At 37.5% G+C, this 20,986-nt stretch overlaps 1 protein-coding gene across 1 annotated transcript in view; it reads left to right on the plus strand.

The window, feature by feature from the left end:
* Positions 1 to 1,651: 1,651 nt before the first annotated feature.
* Positions 1,652 to 20,986, plus strand: part of LOC145542439 (sodium channel protein type 3 subunit alpha-like) — a 180,015-nt gene continuing 160,680 nt past the window's right edge. Inside the window, exons 1-2 of the mRNA XM_081581249.1 lie at positions 1,652 to 1,899; positions 15,100 to 15,184. The gene's annotated coding sequence lies outside the window, so the exon portion shown is untranslated. The remainder of the gene's footprint in view (positions 1,900 to 15,099; positions 15,185 to 20,986) is intronic.

Here is a 20,986-nt window from a genome sequence, read left to right on the forward strand (position 1 = left end):
ACGGTGCTGGGAAAATTGGAAAATCACATGCAAAAGAGTGATACTGGACCCTTATCTTACACCACATACACAAATTAACTTGAAATGAATTGAAGAGTTAAAACATAATATCTGAAACTGTAATTTACTAGAAAAAAATAGGAAATTTTTTGACACAGGTCTGGCAACAACTTTTGTTGGGGGGAGAGATATGACACCAAAAGCATGAGCAACAAAAGCAAAAATTAATAAGAGGACTACACCAAATTAGAAGGCTTCTGCACAGCAAGAGAAACAATCAACAAAATGAAACAGCAACCTTAGGAATGGGAGAAAGTATTTACAAACCATATACTGGATAAGAGGTCAATATCCAAAGAATATAAAGAATATATACAACTCAATAGCAAAAACTCAACCTATTTTAAAATGTCAAAGGACATGAATAGGAATTTTTCCAAGGAAGATATTCAAATGGCCAACAGATACATGAAAAGGTGCTTGGCATCACTGATCATCACATCATGGAAAAGTAAGTCAAAAACACAGTGGGATATCACTGACATCTATTAGAATAGCTATCATCAAAAAGACAAGAGATAACAAGTAGAGGTGAGGATATGGAGAAAGGGAACCCTTGTGCACCATCCATGGGAATGGAAATTGGTACAACCACAATAGAAAACAGTACAGCAGTTCCTCAAATAGCTAAAAATAAAACTATCATATAACCTAGCAATCCTGTTTTTGACATATATCCAAGGACATGAAACCAAATATTTTGGGGATATCTTCATTCCCTTGCTTATTGCAATGTTGTTCACAATAGCCAGTGTCTATCAATGAATGAATGGATAAAGGAGACGTGGCATATATCATATTCTATATACAACTGAATATTATTCATCCACGAGGAAGAAAAATTCAGCCATTTGTGACAATATGAATGGCTTGGGGAATTCTGTTAAGTGAAGTCAGTCAGAGAAAGACAAATACTGTGTGATATCACTTATACGTGGAATCTAAAAAAGCCAACTCTTAAAAAAGGAGAATGATGGTTATCAAGGCCTGGGGGTACACAGTGAAGAAAACGCAGAGATACTGGACATAGGATATAAACTTCCACTTGGAAGATGAACAAGTTCTGGGGATCTAATGTACAGTGTTGTAATTATTGTTTAAATTATTATTAACAATAATGTATTACATAGTCAAAAATTTAAGAGAGTAGATTTTAAAAATTCTCACCACCAAAAAAGGAACAATAATTATGTGATATTATGGAGGTGTTAGTTAACACTACATTAGTAATATTTTGCCAATATATGTGTATCAGATCAGTATGTTGTATACCTTAAAGTTACACAATGTTATATATCAATTATATCATAATAAAATGGGAAAAAATCCTGGTGGTTGATGTATATTAAATAGTAAATAATTTTATAACAGTTACAGAGTTAAAAGGACAAAACATAAAGTCAATTTTCCTAACTTATTAAGACAACAAAAGAAAATTAATTATTATTCACAATGCTAAAGATTTGCTTCCAACTAAAAAAAAAACAGAACATTTCCAATACACTTGACACTGCAACTATTACTTCTAGTCATCTCTAAACAAGGGAATAGATTTAACTTTCTATGATACAGTCTCTGAAGATTACACAGTGAGGATAAAGAAACAGTTGAGAAAGGAGGGGGCTAAGATGGCGGGAGGGGGCTAAGATGGCGGAGGAATAGGACGGGGAGACCACTCTCTCCTCCACAAATTTATAGAAAGAACATCTAAAAAAAAAAAGGAAAAAAAAAAAAAAAGAAAGAACATCTGAACGCTGAGCAAACTTCACAAAACTACTTCTGAACGCTGGCAGAGGACGTCAGGCATCCAGAAAGACAGCGCATTATCTTCGAAAGCAGGTAGGAGAAATTATAAAAGATAAAAAGAGAGACTAAAGAGTTAGGGAGGGAGACCCGTCCCGGGGAGGGAGTCATAAAAGAGGAGAAATTTCCAAGCACCAGGAAACCCTCTCACCAGCGGGTTTGGGGGAAGATTTCGAATCTCGGAGGGCAACATAACTGGGAGAAAAAATAAATAAAACCCACAGATTACGTGCCTAAAGGCAACTCCCAGCAAAGAACCCCAGACGCTCGCATCCACCACCAGCAAGTGAGGGCTGAACGGAGAGGAGCGGGCGGCACTGCTTAGGGGAAGGACTGGGCCCGAACTCCCTGAGGGAAATCTGAGGGAGCTAACGTGAGATAGTAACCTAAACTGTGGGACAGCCAGAGAGAGAAAACTATCCCGCGAAAAGCTCAAATCTAAGGCACTGCCGGCCCGCTCACAGAACAAAGGACTGAGCGATACCAGAGGAGAGCTAGCCGGCTGCGGACCGCCCCATCCCCCGCAGGACACAGCGGGCAGGCGGAGCCAGCCAGAGCCGGAAAGGGGCAAACTCGGCCCCAGAGAGGGCACCCCCTACCAATCTGCAAACAGGCTCCCAGTTTCTAAACAAAGACTGCCTGAGATCCCAGAGGGTCGACAGCCGCCGGGAGGGTCGCAGCCAGAGACCAGCTCCCCAGAACCGACACAAAGCACCCCGGAGCTGGGCAAGCCCGTAAACCGAGGCAGGGAACAGGGAGGTGATAAGCCGCACCGCCCCAACAGGGGAGAGTGCGCTCGCCAAACTCCTGGCTGCCTGAGCTGCTCCGACCGGGAATGGCACAAACCGCGGGCGCAACCGAGTCTGCGCCTTTGTGGAGTACCCGGGAACCTGAACCTGAGCGGCTTAGACCTGGGAAGTGCACGCATCTCAGGGCCCACTCTCCGGCCGAGTAACCTGAGTAACCTGAAGCCTGAGCAGGGTAGACGGGGAAAGCACACACGCCGTGAGCGGGGGCGAACCCAGTGCGGCCGAGACACTGCGAGCTCTCCACACACACGCCAGTGATATAGGTTTGCAGTGTTCCTCCCCCCCCACAGCACGACTGAACAAGCGAACCTAAAGAGACCACCTCCGCCCCTTTGTGGCAGGGAGGAAATTAGGTACTGAAGAGACCTCCAAACAGAAGCCAAATAAACAGAGGGAGGCGCGTTGGAAGTGACAGGCCAACAGATTAAAATCCCTGTAGTTAACACCGACTGCATTGAAAGGGGCCTATAGATCTTGAAAAGTATAAGCAGGAACAAGAATCTATCTGAAACTGAACAGACCCCACACTGCTCACAACAGCCCCAGAGAAAGTCCGGGATATATATTTTTACTATTATCATTTAAAAAAAATTTTTTTCTTTCTTTTTTCTCTAAGTCCTCTATTACACCCTTAATTTTCATTTTCATAACCCACTATTAGCTTGCAAAAAAAAAAAAACCCTATTTTTAAAGCAAACTGCATACATATATCTTATACCTTTTGTGTTTTCTTTTTTTTTTTTACTGTTTCTTTCCTGTTTTACTTTTTTTTACTGTTTTACTGTATTTTTTCTTTTTACACTGTTTTCTTTTTTTTATATTGTATGTTTTATAAGAGTCTAACCTCTACTCTAGATTTTTAATCTTTGTTTTACATATTTGATATCAATTTTGTACATTTAAGAATCCAATCTTTAGTACCCATTTTTACTCAGGAGTGTGATTACTGGCTGGATAACTCTCTCCCCCTATTGACGCTCTTTCTTCTCCCCCAGGGAACCTCTATCTCCCACCCTCCTCCTTCTCTTCTCAACCCAATTCTGTGAATCTCTGAGGGTGTTCTGGGTACCAGAGAACACTTCAGGAACAGAATACTGCCCAGATCTCTCTCTCCCCTCTTGATTCCTCCCTTTCTACTCATGCTCACCTCTATTACCTTCCTCCCCCCTCTCTTTGTATCTCTGTGAATCACTCTGAGGGTTCCAGACTATGGAGAGCACAGAGGGATGTGCTTACTGGCTAGACTGTTCTCTCCACGTTTGAGTCCCCCTCTTCTCCTCCTGGTCACCTCAAACTCCCACCCCCCCACTTCACCTCTCCATGTAACTCAGTGAACCTTTCTGGGTATCCCTCACTGTGGAGAATCTTTTCACCATTAACCTAAAAGTTTTATTATTGATGCTGTATGGATGGAGAAGTCTTGAGGCTACTGCAAGAATAAGACTGAAAGCCAGGGGAAACATTAATTAATAAGAGATCAACCAATAGCCTCCACATACACACTGAAACCAAGCTCCACCCAAGAGCCAATAAGTTCCAGAGCTAGACATACCACGCAAATTCTCCAGCAACGCAGGAACATAGCCCTGAGCATCAATATACAGGCTGCCCAGAGGCACACCAAATCCATAGACATCTCAAAACTCAATACTGGACACTCCATTGCACTCTAGAGAGAAGAAATCCAGCTCCACCCACCAGAACACCGACACAAGCTCCCTCATCCAGGAAACCTTGACAAGCCACCCGTCCAACCCCACACACAGGGAGGAACCTCCACAATAAAGAGGAACCTCAAACTACCAGAATACAGAAAGGTCACCCCAAACACAGCAATCTAAACAAGATGAAAAGGCAGAGAAATACTCAGCAAGTAAAGGAAAATGAGAAATGCCCACCAAACCAAACAAAAGAGGAGGAGATAGGGAATCTATCTGAAAAAGAATTTAGAATAATGATAATAAAAATGATCCAAAATCTTGAAAGCAAAATGGAGTTACAGATAAATAACCTGGAGACAAGGATTGAGAAGATGCAAGAAATGTTTATCAAGGACCTAGAAGAAATAAAAAGGAGTCAATATATAATGAATAATGAAATAAAGGAGATAAAAGACACTCTGGAGGGAACCAAAAGTAGAATAACAGAGGCAGAAGATAGGATAAGTGAGGTAGAAGATAGAATGGTAGAAATAAACGAAGCAGAGAGGAAAAAAGAAAAAAGAATCAAAAGAAATGAGGAAAACCTCAGGGACCTCTGGGACAATATGAAACGCCCCAACATTCGAATCATAGGAGTCCCAGAAGAAGAAGATAAAAGGAAAGGCCATGAAAAAATACTCGAGGAGATAATAGTTGAAAATTTCCCTAAAATGAGGAAGGAAATAGTCACAGAAGTCCAAGAAACCCAGAGAGTCCCAAACAGGATAAACCCAAGGCGAAACACCCCAAGACACATATTAATCAAATTAACAAAGATCAAACACAAAGAACAAATATTAAAAGCAGCAAGGGAAAAACAACAAATAACACACAAGGGGATCCCCATAAGAATAACAGCTGATCTTTCAATAGAAACTCTTCAGGCTAGAAGGGAATGGCAGGACATACTTAAAGTAATGAAAGAGAATAATCTACAACCCAGATTACTGTACCCAGCAAGGATCTCATTCAGATATGAAGGAGAATTCAAAAGCTTTACAGACAAGCAAGAGCTGAGGGAATTCAGCACCACCAAAGCAGCTCTCCAACAAATGCTAAAGGATCTTCTCTAAACAGGAAACACAGAAAGGATGTTTCAACGCGAACTCAAAACAACAAAGTAAATGGCAATGGGATCATACTTATCAATAATTACCTTAAATGTAAATGGGTTGAATGCCCCAACCAAAAGACAAAGGCTCGCTGAATGGATACAAAAACAAGACCCCTATATATGCTGTCTACAAGAGACTCACGTCAAAACTAGGGACACATACAGACTGAAAGTGAAGGGATGGAAAAACATATTTCATGCAAACAGAGACCAAAAGAAAGCAGGAGTCGCAATACTCATTTCAGATAAAATAGACTTTAAAATAAAGGCTGTGAAAAGGGACAAAGAAGGACACTACATAATGATCAAAGGGTCAATCCAAGAAGAAGATGTAACAATTAAAAATATATATGCACCCAACATAGGAGCACCACAATATATAAGGCAAATACTAACAAGTATGAAAGGGGAAATTAACAATAACACAATAATAGTGGGAGACTTTAATACTCCACCCACACATATGGATAGATCAACTAAACAGAAAATTAACAAGGAAACACAAGCTTTAAATGATACAATAGACAAATTAGATTTAATTGATATTTACAGGACTTTCCACCCGGAAACAACCAATTTCACCTTTTTCTCAAGTGCACACGGAACTTTCTCCAGGATAGATCACATCCTGGGCCATAAATCTAGCCTTGGTAAATTCCAAAAAATTGAAATCATCCCAGCCATCTTCTCTGACCACAATGCAGTAAGATTAGACCTCAATTACAGGAGAAAAACTATTAAAAATTCCAACATATGGAGGCTAAACAACACGCTTCTGAATAACCAACAAATCACAGAAGAAATCAAAAAAGAAATCAAATTATGCATAGAAACGAATGAAAATGAAAACACAACAACCCAAAACCTATGGGACACTGTAAAAGCAATGCTAAGGGGAAGGTTCATAGCAATACAGGTGTACTTCAGGAAACAAGAAAAAAACCAAATAAATAAACTAACTCTACACCTAAAGCAACTAGAGAAGGAAGAAATGAAGAATCCCAGGGTCAGTAGAAGGAAAGAAATCTTAAAAATTAGGGCAGAAATAAATGCAAAAGAAACAAAAGAGACCATAGCAAAAATCAACAAAACTAACAGCTGGTTTTTCGAGAAGATAAACAAAATTGACAAGCCATTAGCCAGACTCATCAAGAAACAAAGGGAGAAGAATCAGATCAACAAAATTAAAAATTAAAATGGAGGGATCACAACAAACTACACAGAAATACAAAGGATCATAAGAGACTACTACCAACAGCTATATGCCAATAAAATGGACAACTTGGAAGAAATGGACAAATTCTTAGAAAAGTATAACTTTCCAAAACTGAACCAGGAAGAAACAGAAGATCTTAACAGACCCATCACAAGCATGGAAATCGAAACTGTAATCAGAAATCTTCCAGCAAACAAAAGCCCAGGACCAGACGGCTTCACAGCAGAATTCTACCAAAAATTTAGAAAAGAGCTAACACCTATCCTACTCAAACTCTTCCAGAAAATTGCAGAAGATGGCAAACTTCCAAACTCATTCTATGAGGCCACCATCACCCTAATTCCAAAACCAGACAAAGATGCCACAAAAAAAGAAAACTACAGGCCAATATCACTGATGAACATAGATGCAAAAATCCTTAATAAAATTCTAGCAAACAGAATCCAACATCATATTAAAAAGATCATACATCATGACCAAGTGGGCTTTATCCCAGGAATGCAAGGTTTTTTTAACATCCGCAAATCAATCAATGTAATACACCACATTAACAAATTGAAAGAAAAAAACCATATGGTTATCTCAATAGATGCAGAAAAAGCCTTTGACAAAATTCAGCATCCATTTATGATTAAAACCCCTCAGAAAGCAGGAATAGAAGGAACATATCTCAACATAATAAAAGCTATATATGACAAACCCACAGCAAACATTATCCTCAATGGTGAAAAATTGAAAGCATTTCCCCTAAAGTCAGGAACAAGGCAAGGATGCCCACTTTCACCACTACTATTCAACATAGTTTTGGAAGTTTTGGCCACAGCAATCAGAGCTGAAAAAGAAATAAAAGGAATACAGATAGGAAAAGAAGAAGTAAAACTCTCACTGTTTGCAGACGACATGATTCTCTACATAGAAAACCCTAAAGACTCTACTAGAAAATTACTAGAGTTGATCAATGAATATAGTAAAGTTGCAGGATATAAAATTAACACACAGAAATCCCTTGCATTCCTATACTCCAATAATGAGAAAACAGAAAGAGAAATTAAGGAAACAATACCATTCACCATTGCATCAAAAAGAATAAAATACTTAGGAATATATCTACCTAAAGAAACAAAAGACTTATATATAGAAAACTATAAAACACTGATGAAAGAAATCAAAGAGGACACAAACAGATGGAGAAATATACCGTGTTCATGGATTGGAAGAATTAATATAGTGAAAATGAGTATACTACCCAAAGCAATCTATAGATTCAATGCAATCCCTATCAAGCTACCAATGGTATTTTTCACAGAACTAGAACAAATCATCTCACAATTTGTATGGAAATATAAGAAACCTCGAATAGCCAAAGCAATCTTGAGGAAGAAGAATGGAACTGGAGGAATCAACCTGCCTGACTTCAGGCTCTACTACAAAGCCACAGTCATCAAGACAGTATGGTACTGGCACAAAGATAGAAATATAGATCAATGGAACAAAATAGAAAGCCCAGAGATAAACCCACGCACCTATGGACACCTTATCTTCGACAAAGGAGGCAAGAATATTCAATGGAGAAAAGACAATCTCTTTAACAAGTGGTGCTGGGAAAACTGGTCAACCACTTGTAAAAGAATGAAACTAGAACATTTCCTAACACCGTACACAAAAATAAACTCAAAATGGATTAAAGATCTAAATGTAAGACCAGAAACAATAAAACTCCTAGAGGAAAACATAGGCAAAACACTCTCCGACATAAATCACAGCAGGATCCTCCATGACCCACCTCCTAGAATATTGGAAATGAAGCAAAAATAAACAAATGAGACCTAATTAAAATTAAAATCTTTTGCACAACAAAGGAAACTATAAGCAAGGTGAAAAGACAGCCTTCAGAATGCGAGAAAATAATAGCAAACGAAGCAACAGACAAACAATTAATCTCCAAAATACACAAGCAACTCCTGCAGCTGAATTCCAGAAAAATAAACGACCCAATGAAAAAATGGGCCAAAGAACTAAACAGAAATTTCTCCAAAGAAGACATACAGATGGCTAACAAACACATGAAAAGATGCTCAACATCACTCATTATTAGAGAAATGCAAATCAAAACCACAATGAAGTATCATTTCACACCAGTCAGAATGGCTGCTATCCAAAAATCTACAAGCGATAAATGCTGGAGAGGGTGTGGAGAAAAGGGAACTCTCTTACTGTTGGTGGGAATGCAAACTAGTACCGCCACTATGGAGAACAGTGTGGAGATGCCTTAAAAAACTGGAAATAGAACTGCCATATGACCCAGCAATCCCAGTGCTGGGCATACACACCGAGGAAACCAGAATTGAAAGAGACATGTGTACCCCAATGTTCATCGCAGCACTGTTTACAATAGCCAGGACATGGAAGCAACCTAGATGTCCATCAGCAGACAAATGGATAAGGAAGCTGTGGTACATATACACAATGGAATATTACTCAGCCATTAAAAAAATACATTTGAATCAGTTCTATTGAGATGGATGAAACTGGAGCCCATAATACAGAGGGAAGTAAGTCAGAAAGAAAAACACCAATACAGTATACTAATGCATATATATGGAATTTGAAAAATGGTAACGATAGCCCTATATGCGAGACAGAATAAGAGACACAGATGCATAGAACAGTCTTATGGACTCTGAGGGAGAAGGTGAGGGTAGGACGTTCTGGGAGAACAGCATTGAAACATGTATATTATCATATGTGAAACAGAACACCATTCCAGGTTGAATGCATGAGACAAATGCTCAGGGCTGGTGCAATGGGATGACCCAGAGGGATGGGATGGGGAGGGAGGTGGGAGGGGGGTTCAGGATGGAGAACACATGTAAACCCATGGCTGATTCATGTCAATGTATGGCAAAAACTACTACAATATTTTAAAGTAATTAGCCCCCAACTAAAATAAATAAATTTATTAAAAAAAAAAAAAAAAGAATAGAGTCCTGAGCCAAACAGCTGTAAAAATGAAAACTTTAGCACATCTGTAAAAATGAAACTTACACTTTCCTCCTCAGAGTTGTTGCAAGAATTAAAGGAATCTACATGGAGAAAGTTTAGGACACATAGTATACATTAGATCAATATTCAGTTTTCATTATTTTCAGTCTGTGATTAATCTAGTATGTTTTGAAAATTACTTATGTGCCAGGCAGTGGACTAGATGCTTGAGAGTACCACTAAGCATGCTTAAGGGAATACAATGTAAGTTGGTTCATCCATTTACTCAACAAATATAATTTTAGTTACTTCTATATGTCAGAAACCATTCTGAGCACTTGTGATAAATTAGTGCACCGAAAAGATAATAATCTTTGTCCATTTGGAGTTTACATTATTGAAAGAGCAGATAGAAATTACACAGTGTGCTAGAAGTTGTAAGTTTTAAGAAGTGAAAGGAATGAAAAAAAAGGAAATGAAAGGAAAAAAGAGTAAAGCAAAAAGTAAAAAAAGTGCAGCAGAGTATAGGAGAATCAAAAGAATGGAGTAGGGGAAGCGAGCTGAGATTTTTAATTGCATAGTCGGAATAGGCATCATTTAGAAATGCCTTTTGAACACAGACTTGAAGCAGGTGAAGGAATTAGTCATGCAAATATCTGAGGCAGAAGCCTTCCAGGAAGATGAACCTCCCTAAAGATGTGAGTGTTCCTGGAACATTAAAGAAATAGTAAAAGTGAATAGGGGAAAGAGAAATTGGAGATGATGTCAGAGAAATAATGTGTTGGAGACCAGATTCAATTGAATCTTACTGGAAATTGTAACATAGTTTTTACTCTGAGAGCAGTAGGCATTACTTAGAGGATTTTGAGCAGAGACGTGGCACAATCTTACTCCCATCTGCTGAGAGTAGAAGGAGAAGTAGATGAATTAAGTCCAGTTTTAAGAAACTAAGGCATAAATCCAGGAGAGATATGGTAATGGCTTGGACCAGGGAAGTAGCAGTCAAGATGCCAGGATGTAGTCAGCTTCTGGGTGTATTCTGAAGATGAAATCAATAGGAATTCCATAGGGAATGGATATAGGATATGAGAGAAAGAGAATACTCAAATGTGATTCTAAAGCTTTTAGCCTGAGGATAAGTAAGACTAGAGTTATCCCCTAAGAAGTAAAATGGGGAAGGCAGGGGGTGGACCAGGTTGGTCAGGGAGAGGAAAATTCAGAAATGTAGTTTAGAGCATGTTAACTTTGAGATCTCTTTGAGATATCAGAGTCAACTTGTCAAATAAGCAGTGGGACACAAGTCTTTTGGAAATTATGATTATTTACATGGCATTTAAAGCCATGGGACTCAATGAATCACAAGAAGGTGATGAAGATAGAGAGGAAAAAGAGAATAAGGGACTGGATCAGGGATACTCACAAGAAATGAACTTTGGAAAGACAGAGTAAAGAGCAAAGTAATATGGAGGAGTGAGTAGAAGAAGAACCAAGATCATGTCCTGTCCTGGAATCCAAGAGAAGGAATTATATCAAGGGAAATGCAATGAGGCACTATGTTCAATACTGCAATGTGCTCAGCTAAGACAAAGACAGAATGGACCATTGGACAGTGTGGTGGTACCTGTATTCCTATCAAGAATTGGTGAAATGGTGACAGTGAAAACTTGACTAAAAGAGAATGGGTGGAGAAAAATGGACATAGAATATAACAAACACTCTTGATAAGTAATTTTGAAAAGGGGAGGACTGAAATGGAGAAGTAGTTGTTGGAGGAAGAAAAAGATTTAATATAGGAGCAATAATAAAATGTTTGTATGATCATACAGTAAGAAGCTAAAATTACTGGCGTAGGAGAGAGAGAAAAAAATTGCCGAAGTGAAGCTTTGTGTAGGTAAGAAGGAATAGGGTCTAGTGCACAGATGCATGGATTATTTTAGGTAGAAGCAGAGGTAGCTGATTTAAGGTAACAGGTGGGAAGTCAGAATATGTGGGTGCAGAACTTGTTGGGGAAATGTATTTAGTGAGGAAAGTCTTGAAGGAAAAAATATCTTCTGATTGTTTCAGTTTTCTCAGGAAACAGCGTTGTCAACTAAGAGTGAACATGACGTAGGAAGTATTGGTGGTTTGAGAAGAAAAGAAAGGGTATGAAATCCAAGTCCAGGAAACTGGGATATGAGTGGTTAGGAAGTATTGGTGGTTTGAGAAGAAAAGAAAGGGTATGAAATCCAAGTACAGGAAACTGGGATATGAGTGGTCTAGGGAACAGTGGTATGATTGCTGGGCAGCATCAAGGGCCCACTTGAATTTTGTGCTTGTGACCAAGGAGAGTTGGATATAACTAGAAGGGGATTTCACCAGAAAATTAAAAAATGAGGGAGGAAGAGTTTGTTAAGTATGTATATAAGGAGTGATTATTATGAGTGACCCTAGCATTTATTTAATAAAAGGAAAGAGGACATTAAGAACAATGAAAGTGTGATAAGATCAATGAGTTGGGGTTATTTGGGTTAAAATATGGTTCAAGCTGGGGTTCTATCCAAGGAAACACATCTTGATCAATACTGGAATTTTCTCTTCTATTTAATTCTCCCCCATTATCTCAATCATCTCTTCCTCAAATATCTGTTTCTTATAGCTGAAATTTTAACTCTGTTTATCTTGCTTTTTTAACATCAAGAATGCAATTGATACATCCTAGGTAAATCCTTATATCCATCTACAAAATTTTAACTCCTATTTCAGCTGAATCTATTCTATTAAATCCATTTACTGAGGTTTAAAATGCTAGTTATTATAATTTTCATTTACAAATTTCTGTTTGGTTTCTTTCAAAATATAACTATTTTACTTAGTAGCATTTTTATTCCTTAACACTTTATAATTTTAAATATGCTCATTTATATTTTATTATAGATTATTTTATTATCCCAAATTCCTGAGATGCTAGTTCTAAATATTTTTTGTTATGTCTGGTGAATATCCCTTATGGTGGTTTATTTCTCATGTAGTTTATAATTTTTTATTATGAGTTTATCTTTAGATTCTTTTCCTTAAATATTTAAAATTTGAGAAAATGATTTTACAAACATTTACAATGACTTAGATTACAGTGATTTAGCAGTTTTACAATTCCTTCTGCCAAGCACTTGAGATGTCATTGACCTGATACTGATCTCTGTGTGGGAATTCCTTCCCACAGAATGGTATATATCCAGAAGCTAAAGTGACTTGATTTACTAATCATACGCAGTCCTAGAGTTAATTCTTTCTAAAAGACTCTTTCCTCCCCCTAAAATACAGGACAGAAACAAGTTTCTTTGAATTCCTTTATCAGCAGATTACATTCTCTAATTCTCATTTCAGTAAGGGTACAACTCCTTAAGGCTCTATGCTGTACACAGGGATTCTGAATTTCAGCTCTCCATATTACAAAGGTCAAGACTGCAGCCTCATGCATACACAGGAATTTGGATCATTTTTTAAATGATCCCTTATCATAAGCTCTATTTTTTCATGATATTCTAACCAATCCACTATCCTTCCTACAAGGCCAATAGGAAGTGTTGTTCCCTTATCACTCTCCAATAAATATCATCCAACACAAGATGTAGCACAGTATAATTACACAATCACATAATTGCATACTTATTTGCTAATACTACCAAGACATGCTCATGCTGGAAGCATATTATAATCCCAACTGATCCTAGATACCAATATAAGACTTAGTCATTCAAAACTATAAGTATAATTCAAACAACTCAAAGCACTTCTTGAGGGTGATTGATTCCTAAGACCATTTTATTCTAGTACAAAATTATTCTTTAGCAAGTAGACACAAAAAGGTAACAAAAATTGTGTTTATTTATCCTCAAAAATCGCTAACACATTCTAATAGATAAAATGTATTTAAATTTACCTTTGATTCTTAAACCATTTTTCCAAAACTTCCTACAAATAACAAAGGTCCTTATATGAGAGAAATGTTTTCTTTCTAAATTATTAATGTAGTTAGTAACTATATTTTCTTCCAAATAAAAGCCTTGATTTAAAAATTTAATGTCATATCAGTGGTAAAAATTTACATTTTTGATTTGCCAAGTCCACCTCCATCTCTGCTTTCACCCACCTCAAATTTCTCTAATCCCAATACAGTAAGTGGAGATTACACTAATGTGTGACTATTATAGGGAGATAAGTGAACAGCTTTTACTTTTGAGTTTTAATATGATTTCACTTCATGTTCTTGACGCAAGCCATCTTTTCCTACTTAGCAATAATACTTCAGTAGGCATATAGCCAATGGTATTTATCATGAAATGTATATACATTTTTAATGCTCTTAAAATCAATATAATATGAAATTACATTTTGATGATTAGAAGCTTATTTGCCTTCATTGGAATGATGACCTTTCTTCTTGTTTGAATCCTAAAGCAAGACCTTTCCCAACATAGCAAATAATTTTTCATAAATCTTACTTTTGCTATAATTAAACACTAGAGAAGATCTATTAAACTTGTATTCTAGACATAACAGACATGTGAAGTAGGTACAGGCAAAAATACAAACCCACAGTATTTTAAAATACAAAATCTATATTGAAATCATTTGAATTATTTTCCAAATTGATTTCTGTTTGAAATAAACTTGTTAGCAATCATTATCAGAATTTAAAGCACACTGAGCAAAATGCATTAATGATTAATAGAACAAACAGTTATACCAGTAGGGAAAGTAGTGCTTTTTTAACCACTGGAAGCATCTGAAAGTGATCTGGAGTTAATATTAAAAGTATGTGTGACTTTTGTTAGAATAGTTTGGTTTTTTTTAACAGAAGTTTTAGAAGACCTTGATGTGTACCTTCTAGCATATTTGCTTAGAGCAGGAATCTGAAAAATATTCTAAGCCTTGCCTTGTGCTTCCTATGGCTTACTAGAAAATTACAACATTATAAAATAAGTATTTCTCAAAGGGAAATACTTAAAACCAGACAGAAGATAATCCCTTGAAAGTACCCTGAGCTGAGAAGTGATGGTACATATGTAACTGAGCAGAGCCCCATGGGCCTTCCAAGACAGTCCTCTCCCACCCCATGTCCTTTACCTGCCTCCTGTCTGTGGAAAAACTTCAACCAAAGAATTCATTTAATCAGAGAAGTAAGAAAATACAGAAAGGAAAACAGTCAAAAAAGACAAAGTAATAACACTTTAGCCATTAAACAAGTTCAAGGAAGGACCTTTAGATCCTTCTCAAGTGCTATAGACAATTTCCTGAGCCCTACCCTTTGAGATGTTTTGCAGATACTGAAAGCCCCACCAGGTGGAAAACGTTGACTGTATACTGACCACAAACATACAGAGCCCAGGTGAGTTGGAACCAGAAAGACTAGCTGACCAAAGATTTATGCTTCAGGTCACAGCGGGACATGATGGCTACTTGGAACCATATGATCAAGACAATCATCTCTGAAAATAGAAGATTACCCCCTCCCCAACAGGTAACCCTTTCTTTTTTTTCCCTTATAATCTCTGAGCAAAACCTGGGGAGATGGGGAGTTGGTTTTTTGCAACAAGAGTTATTCAGGAAAAGATGGAGACAAATAAACATCAAGTTCTGAAATGCATAAGGTTTAAGAGTCCACCTTCTCCACAGGATTGACAGTTTCCTCAATAGTTATCTTTCCTTTTACCCAACACTTGTGTCTCAGTGTTGGATTCTTGAAGCTGAGTTTGGTAACACTGGGTTTGCCACTGTACAGTTAGCATTTTCCTCAAAACATCTAGTGCCAAGCATTGCCCATGACAATGAGTGTTAGTGGAACTGAACTTGAATTACTGTTTCAATTCAAATCATCAATTATCCCAAGTATGCCCTCAAAGTGCCCATGCTGCTGGTCAGGAAAAGATGGAGACAAACATCAGGTTCTGAAATGGATGGATAAAGGTTAAGAGTTCCACAGGTAGAAATAATAATCCAAAAATTTTTAATAACAAAAGAATATAAGCAAACAAAAATAAAATCTAAATTCTACCTTAATATTTTAATAACTGCAGATTTGAAGCTAGATAATGATACTCTCATTTATAAAGCTTAGAAGCCTATGTGATAGCTACGAGACTATCTATATGTGACCCCCATGAGGCAGGGGTGAAATTTGCTTTATAGGGTTGCCCAAGGTCAGCCCTAAGGGAAGTCATCTGTGTCTGTGTCTGTGCTGTGCTGTGCTCAGTCATGTCCGACTCTTGGCGACCCCGTGGACTGTAGCCCACCAGGCTCCTCTGTCCATGGGATTCTCCAGGCAAGAATCCTGGAGTGGGATGCCATTTTCTCCTCTGGGGGTCTTCCTGACCCAGGAATCAAACCCATATCTCCCAAGACTCGTGCTTTGCAGGTGGATTCTTTACCACTGAGCCACCTGGGAAGCCCCATCTGTGTCTGTACTGCCACCGAAATGCCTGCTTCTGTTCCATGGCCTGCCAGGCTCAGAGTACAACCCCAGTGAGGTCTTGAAAGAAGGAAGTGATGTCTTACTCAGGAAATTCTAAACTGAACTCAGTTAATGTTACCTGAGAAAGCAGCTATTTCAGAGGCTTCACTGTAAAGGATGGGACTCCCATCATGCCTGTGCCTTCTCAAGGCTTCACATTCCTGTCCCATGGCTAGTGATTGCAAGGGAATGTCTAGAAGAGACGGGCTCTAGGAAGGACGTAAGAGGATTCTGGAACTGTCAATAGAAAGGGAGTAAGGAAGAACTTCTGGTAGGAAGCTTTATAAAGGGGGTTAGTTCATCCTAAGGGAAGGACATTTGTAATTAAACTGACTTTTCTTTTTTCTTTACACACAGCCCTGTGAAAGTGCTAATAAAACTGAGAGAGGAAATGGCAAGAGCTTATGTATTGGTCTAATCTTATGCAAGTTTAAAATAGAACCTGTTTTCAAACAGGTCATTCTGAATAAGAAATAGATAACCAAAGTAGATACACTAAGCTTAATGTGAAACAGTGTTATTAGTTTCCAAATCAAGAATTAATATGATTAAAATATGTTTTGCTGGGAAGTGTTTTGATATACTGAGGATGAATTATTTCTTCCAGAAAGTCCATATGCCATAAATAGCGTTTTCTGAGGAACCAACTGATTTAAATAGAAGAGATATTTTATCTCACAGACAAGGATTTAATTTCCAAGAACAGGACACCTAAAGTGGTTATATTAGCTTTCTTTTATATCATCTCCTACCCTTTCTTCTGGTCTCAAAGGAAAAAAAAGAATTCTCAAACCTTCCCTCTCTTGTCTCTTGTAGGACTTCAATTTATTTTATTGTTTTTTCTTTCTTCACTTCTCTCTACTGACTTTATATCCTTACTGTATGAAGGGGTTGAGGTTTCTCTAATCCTAATTTAAATCGAATTATCCTTAACAGTACCTTACCCTTCAAGATAAAAACATGTTACCTCTGTTACTTTCACTGATAAATACCTTAAAATCTAAAATTATTCTTCACCTTTCTTTTTTCCCACTTAGTCCTCAATTAAAGCTCATGTCTCTGTAGATCTACTAAACTTCTCTTAAAATCCATCCATGACCTAATAACAGGTCAGCTCCTACCCTATTCTCTTATTAACCACTTTATGTGTTTGCTCTTGGTAGTCAATTTACCTGCTTTATCTCCTATGACACTGTTATTAAACTAACTCTAATTTATTCCATTACTTTCCCACAATCAATTAATATCCTTTCTAAACTTGTGTTATTCTACCGCTCCAGCCACTTTTATTTTACCACTCCATTCCACTTTTATTCCCTACTGATGTTCATTTATATGTGACCTAATTCTTGCCACAGCTTCATACACATCCGTATATTCAGATTTACCTTCTAAACTGATATTTGGATGTAAAATTTTCCCCATCTTCCAGATCATCTCTGTGTGATAGTACAAATTAGTATGTAAATGCATAACATCAAAATCCAAATTCATTATCCTTACTTTTGCTGCCACAGGGGAAATAAATACAACACCTTTATGTTTCAACCAGGTTGGATTATTTACCATTCTCTTTAATTTCCCTATATAATGTCTAATAGCTCACTATGTCTTTGTAATATTTGCATGCCTAACCTTTGTGCTTAGAATAAACAACTTTATATTTTTGTTTGTTTATACCTAGATCACTCTTAAAGAAATAATTTAACTATCATATCCCCTTAAAATCATTTTCTCTGGGCTCTGAGTTCCTCATGCACAGAAATTGTGACTGTTGGCTTACTGTGAATCTCAGGTTGTAACACAGTGCCTAGCACTAGATAGGTACTCATATACCTGTCCCATTCCCTTTCCCACCTTTCTTCATTTCTCATTTTGATGTTTATAATATTTTGAGTACTATCTATACAAGCACATTTCCGTGCTACATTCCATGAGGTATAAACTATATGCCTTTGTTTATATCTCAATCCCTTCCATGGACTGTTCTTGGTAGGTGTATGCTGTACTGTGCTTAGTCGCTCAGTTGTATCAGAGTCTTTGTGACCCTATGGACTCTAACCTGCCAGGCTCCTCTGTCCATGGGGATTTTCCAGGCAAGAATACTGGAGTGGGTTGCCATGCCCTCCTCAAGGGGATCTTCCCAATCCAAGGATTGAATCCAGGTCTCCCACATTACAGGTGGGTTTTTGCTGTCTAAGCCTCCAGGTAAGGCCTGGTAGTTGTATGGTACTTCATAAATGTTGTATGTAGAAGTGTCACACTTTAATCTCTTTTTTTTCCCCTCAAGATATTGAAGTAGTAGGGTGTAGCCTGTGCCCAGGAGATGAAAAAAAGGAACGCCAGGGCATGAGATGATGTTATAGTAGGGGTCAACAGACCACATGTATAGTCTGTTTTATTAGCTAGGAGGAACGGAGTTGCAAGGTAGTATGTGACCATCCATATCATTCACGGGCAGAGAGTAGAATAACATACCTCATCAAAGGGTGTAAGGAGACTACTAAGGAACAGAGCATCTCCATAGTCCTTTTATTAGTTTTCTTGGGTGCCTTGTCAAGACCCCTGAGAAGATTGAACACTGTATATGATATGCCACTGTAACATGAACACTAAAAGAAAATACATCACAAAATTTACCCCCCTACACACACACACCGAGTCAGCATCAGTATACCTGGTGCATGCCATTTGGATATGTTCACATTAGAGGTAAACTGTGTTACAGCTATGAAAGACTGAATCCTGTCAGTCAGTATTCTAGTCTTGCCTCTGATTCTAATTATGTGGCTCTGGGAAATTATACTTAATCTCTCAGCCACAACTGTTTTTCTTTAAATAATGAGATAGGTAAATGCTAAAAATCTGATTCCCTAAAAAATTTTCATGTAGATAGAATTGTATGGAACTTAAATCTCTTTCTAGATTCCACATGTGAAAGGGATGAATTTTTTTGTTAGTGGTTCGAACCATTCTGTAAGATCATTACCCATAGCTTTCACAACCTCCGACATAGCACTACCACCACTTTACAAAAAAAAAAAAAAAAAATGAGTAAGATAGAAACATCCTGATGCACCTGCCACCTCCACCACCAGCATGACACACATACAGACAAATACACTGCACTTTCGAAAGAGGAAGGAATCAGATATTTAACAATGATCTTATAAAAATAATTTTTAAATATATTAAAATTCCATTATAAATTCATCTAAATGACAACTGGGACTTTTAAATTGTTTTCTTCCTGTTAATTTGATAATAATAACATGAGAATTTAGGGGAAAGCATGAGAAGCAGCAGAAAAGCAAGGCTGTGGCATGCAATTTCTAGCTCCTGAGTCATTCCACTCTTCAGCACAGCTAATGTCACATGACGAAAAATAATTTTAAATGTGAGCATCTTATACAACATCAACTATTTTAAATGGCCACAGTCCTATCCTCACAAATCTATCACAATCTAAGAAAAATTCATTTTCTCAGTAATTAATTTGTTTTCAGTGTCGTCCTCACATCCACACTGGAGGAGGGGCAGGGTCTGTACCATCATTCCAAGTCTACTAAACACATTACATACATCTTCCACTTATGTGGGAGAAATGACTTACATATCTTTCCTAAATGGGGAAAAAAGCATAAATAACCCATATCATCATTACTGGCAAGAATTGTTCAGAAGGCCTTTGGGTTGAGGATGTTGACGTGCCTCGGAGGCTGCTATCAAAAAGCTCAGCCCTGGGCTTTGGAAAAGCCTACTGCCATGTTAATCTGCTTCATTACATTTCTACAATTTGTTCACCACATTGAGGAGCAGTATTTCTCTCTTGAAAGGAAGATCCATCCTTCACTTTGAAAGCTTTACCATCAAAAGGTACACAAACATAGCCACAGAAATAGATCAGAAAGCCAAATAAATATTAAAATACAGCATGCTAAAGTCAGAGCTCATTTCAGTCTAAGAAGGTTTAAAGATACAGAATAGCTAGAATTACAGCTTTTGAATCTCCTAGATCAAAATCCAAGCTCACAAAGCACACATTTTAAACGTTACCACTAACATAAATAACAATTCATTGGTAGGTCAAAGATAGAATCATGCTGGCTTACCTGAAATAAAGGGAATTGTAAGTCATAGCTCAGAATCCACACATGTGTTAAATATAATATTCTCCAGTGCAGTTATTCAGAATTTCGGCTACAGTAGAAACTAAAATCTCACACGTGTTCCATCCTTACTGAAGAAGAAGAAACAGAAAGGACGACTGCAGCATCCTCTCTATTTCTGCCTTAGCTTTCTGTTCTGACATATACTCGATGGTACCCACTGTCTGTTAGAAAGCAGCATGCTAAATTGAAAAAAAAAAAAATGTAAGGCAGCATCTTACATGTCAGCTCCATCTCCTGGCCAAAAGGGGAATCATTTTCATTAAAGATCCCTTGGCAGTGCCATATCTAGCAAGTTTGATGTGTATAGCCCGTAATCCCACTGTATTTGAAATTGACTACCTTAATTAATTGCAAAGTAAACATTTAAGAAACATTAGAGCATGAATTTTGAAAATTTGTGGTCCACTTTGGGATTTAGCTCAATTTTCCTGCATTGTATTTAAACTAACTGAAACCTTGTCATAGCATTATTAAAATTTTACTGCTTACCTTAAGATTTATTTAACTTTATTTGTCATCTGCAAAAATAATATGTATCTCCTACAAAATAATTTTAGATGTCAAATTGATTTTGATTGAACACTTCTTTGTGGAGATGTTTTTGCTACTAGAGAAATTCTGCATTACGTTATTTTGTTAA

Source organism: Giraffa tippelskirchi, chromosome 3 (assembly GCF_054371585.1).
Source record: "Giraffa tippelskirchi isolate mGirTip1 chromosome 3, T2T-mGirTip1v1.2.pri, whole genome shotgun sequence".
In the NCBI taxonomy this organism is placed as follows: domain Eukaryota; kingdom Metazoa; phylum Chordata; class Mammalia; order Artiodactyla; family Giraffidae; genus Giraffa; species Giraffa tippelskirchi.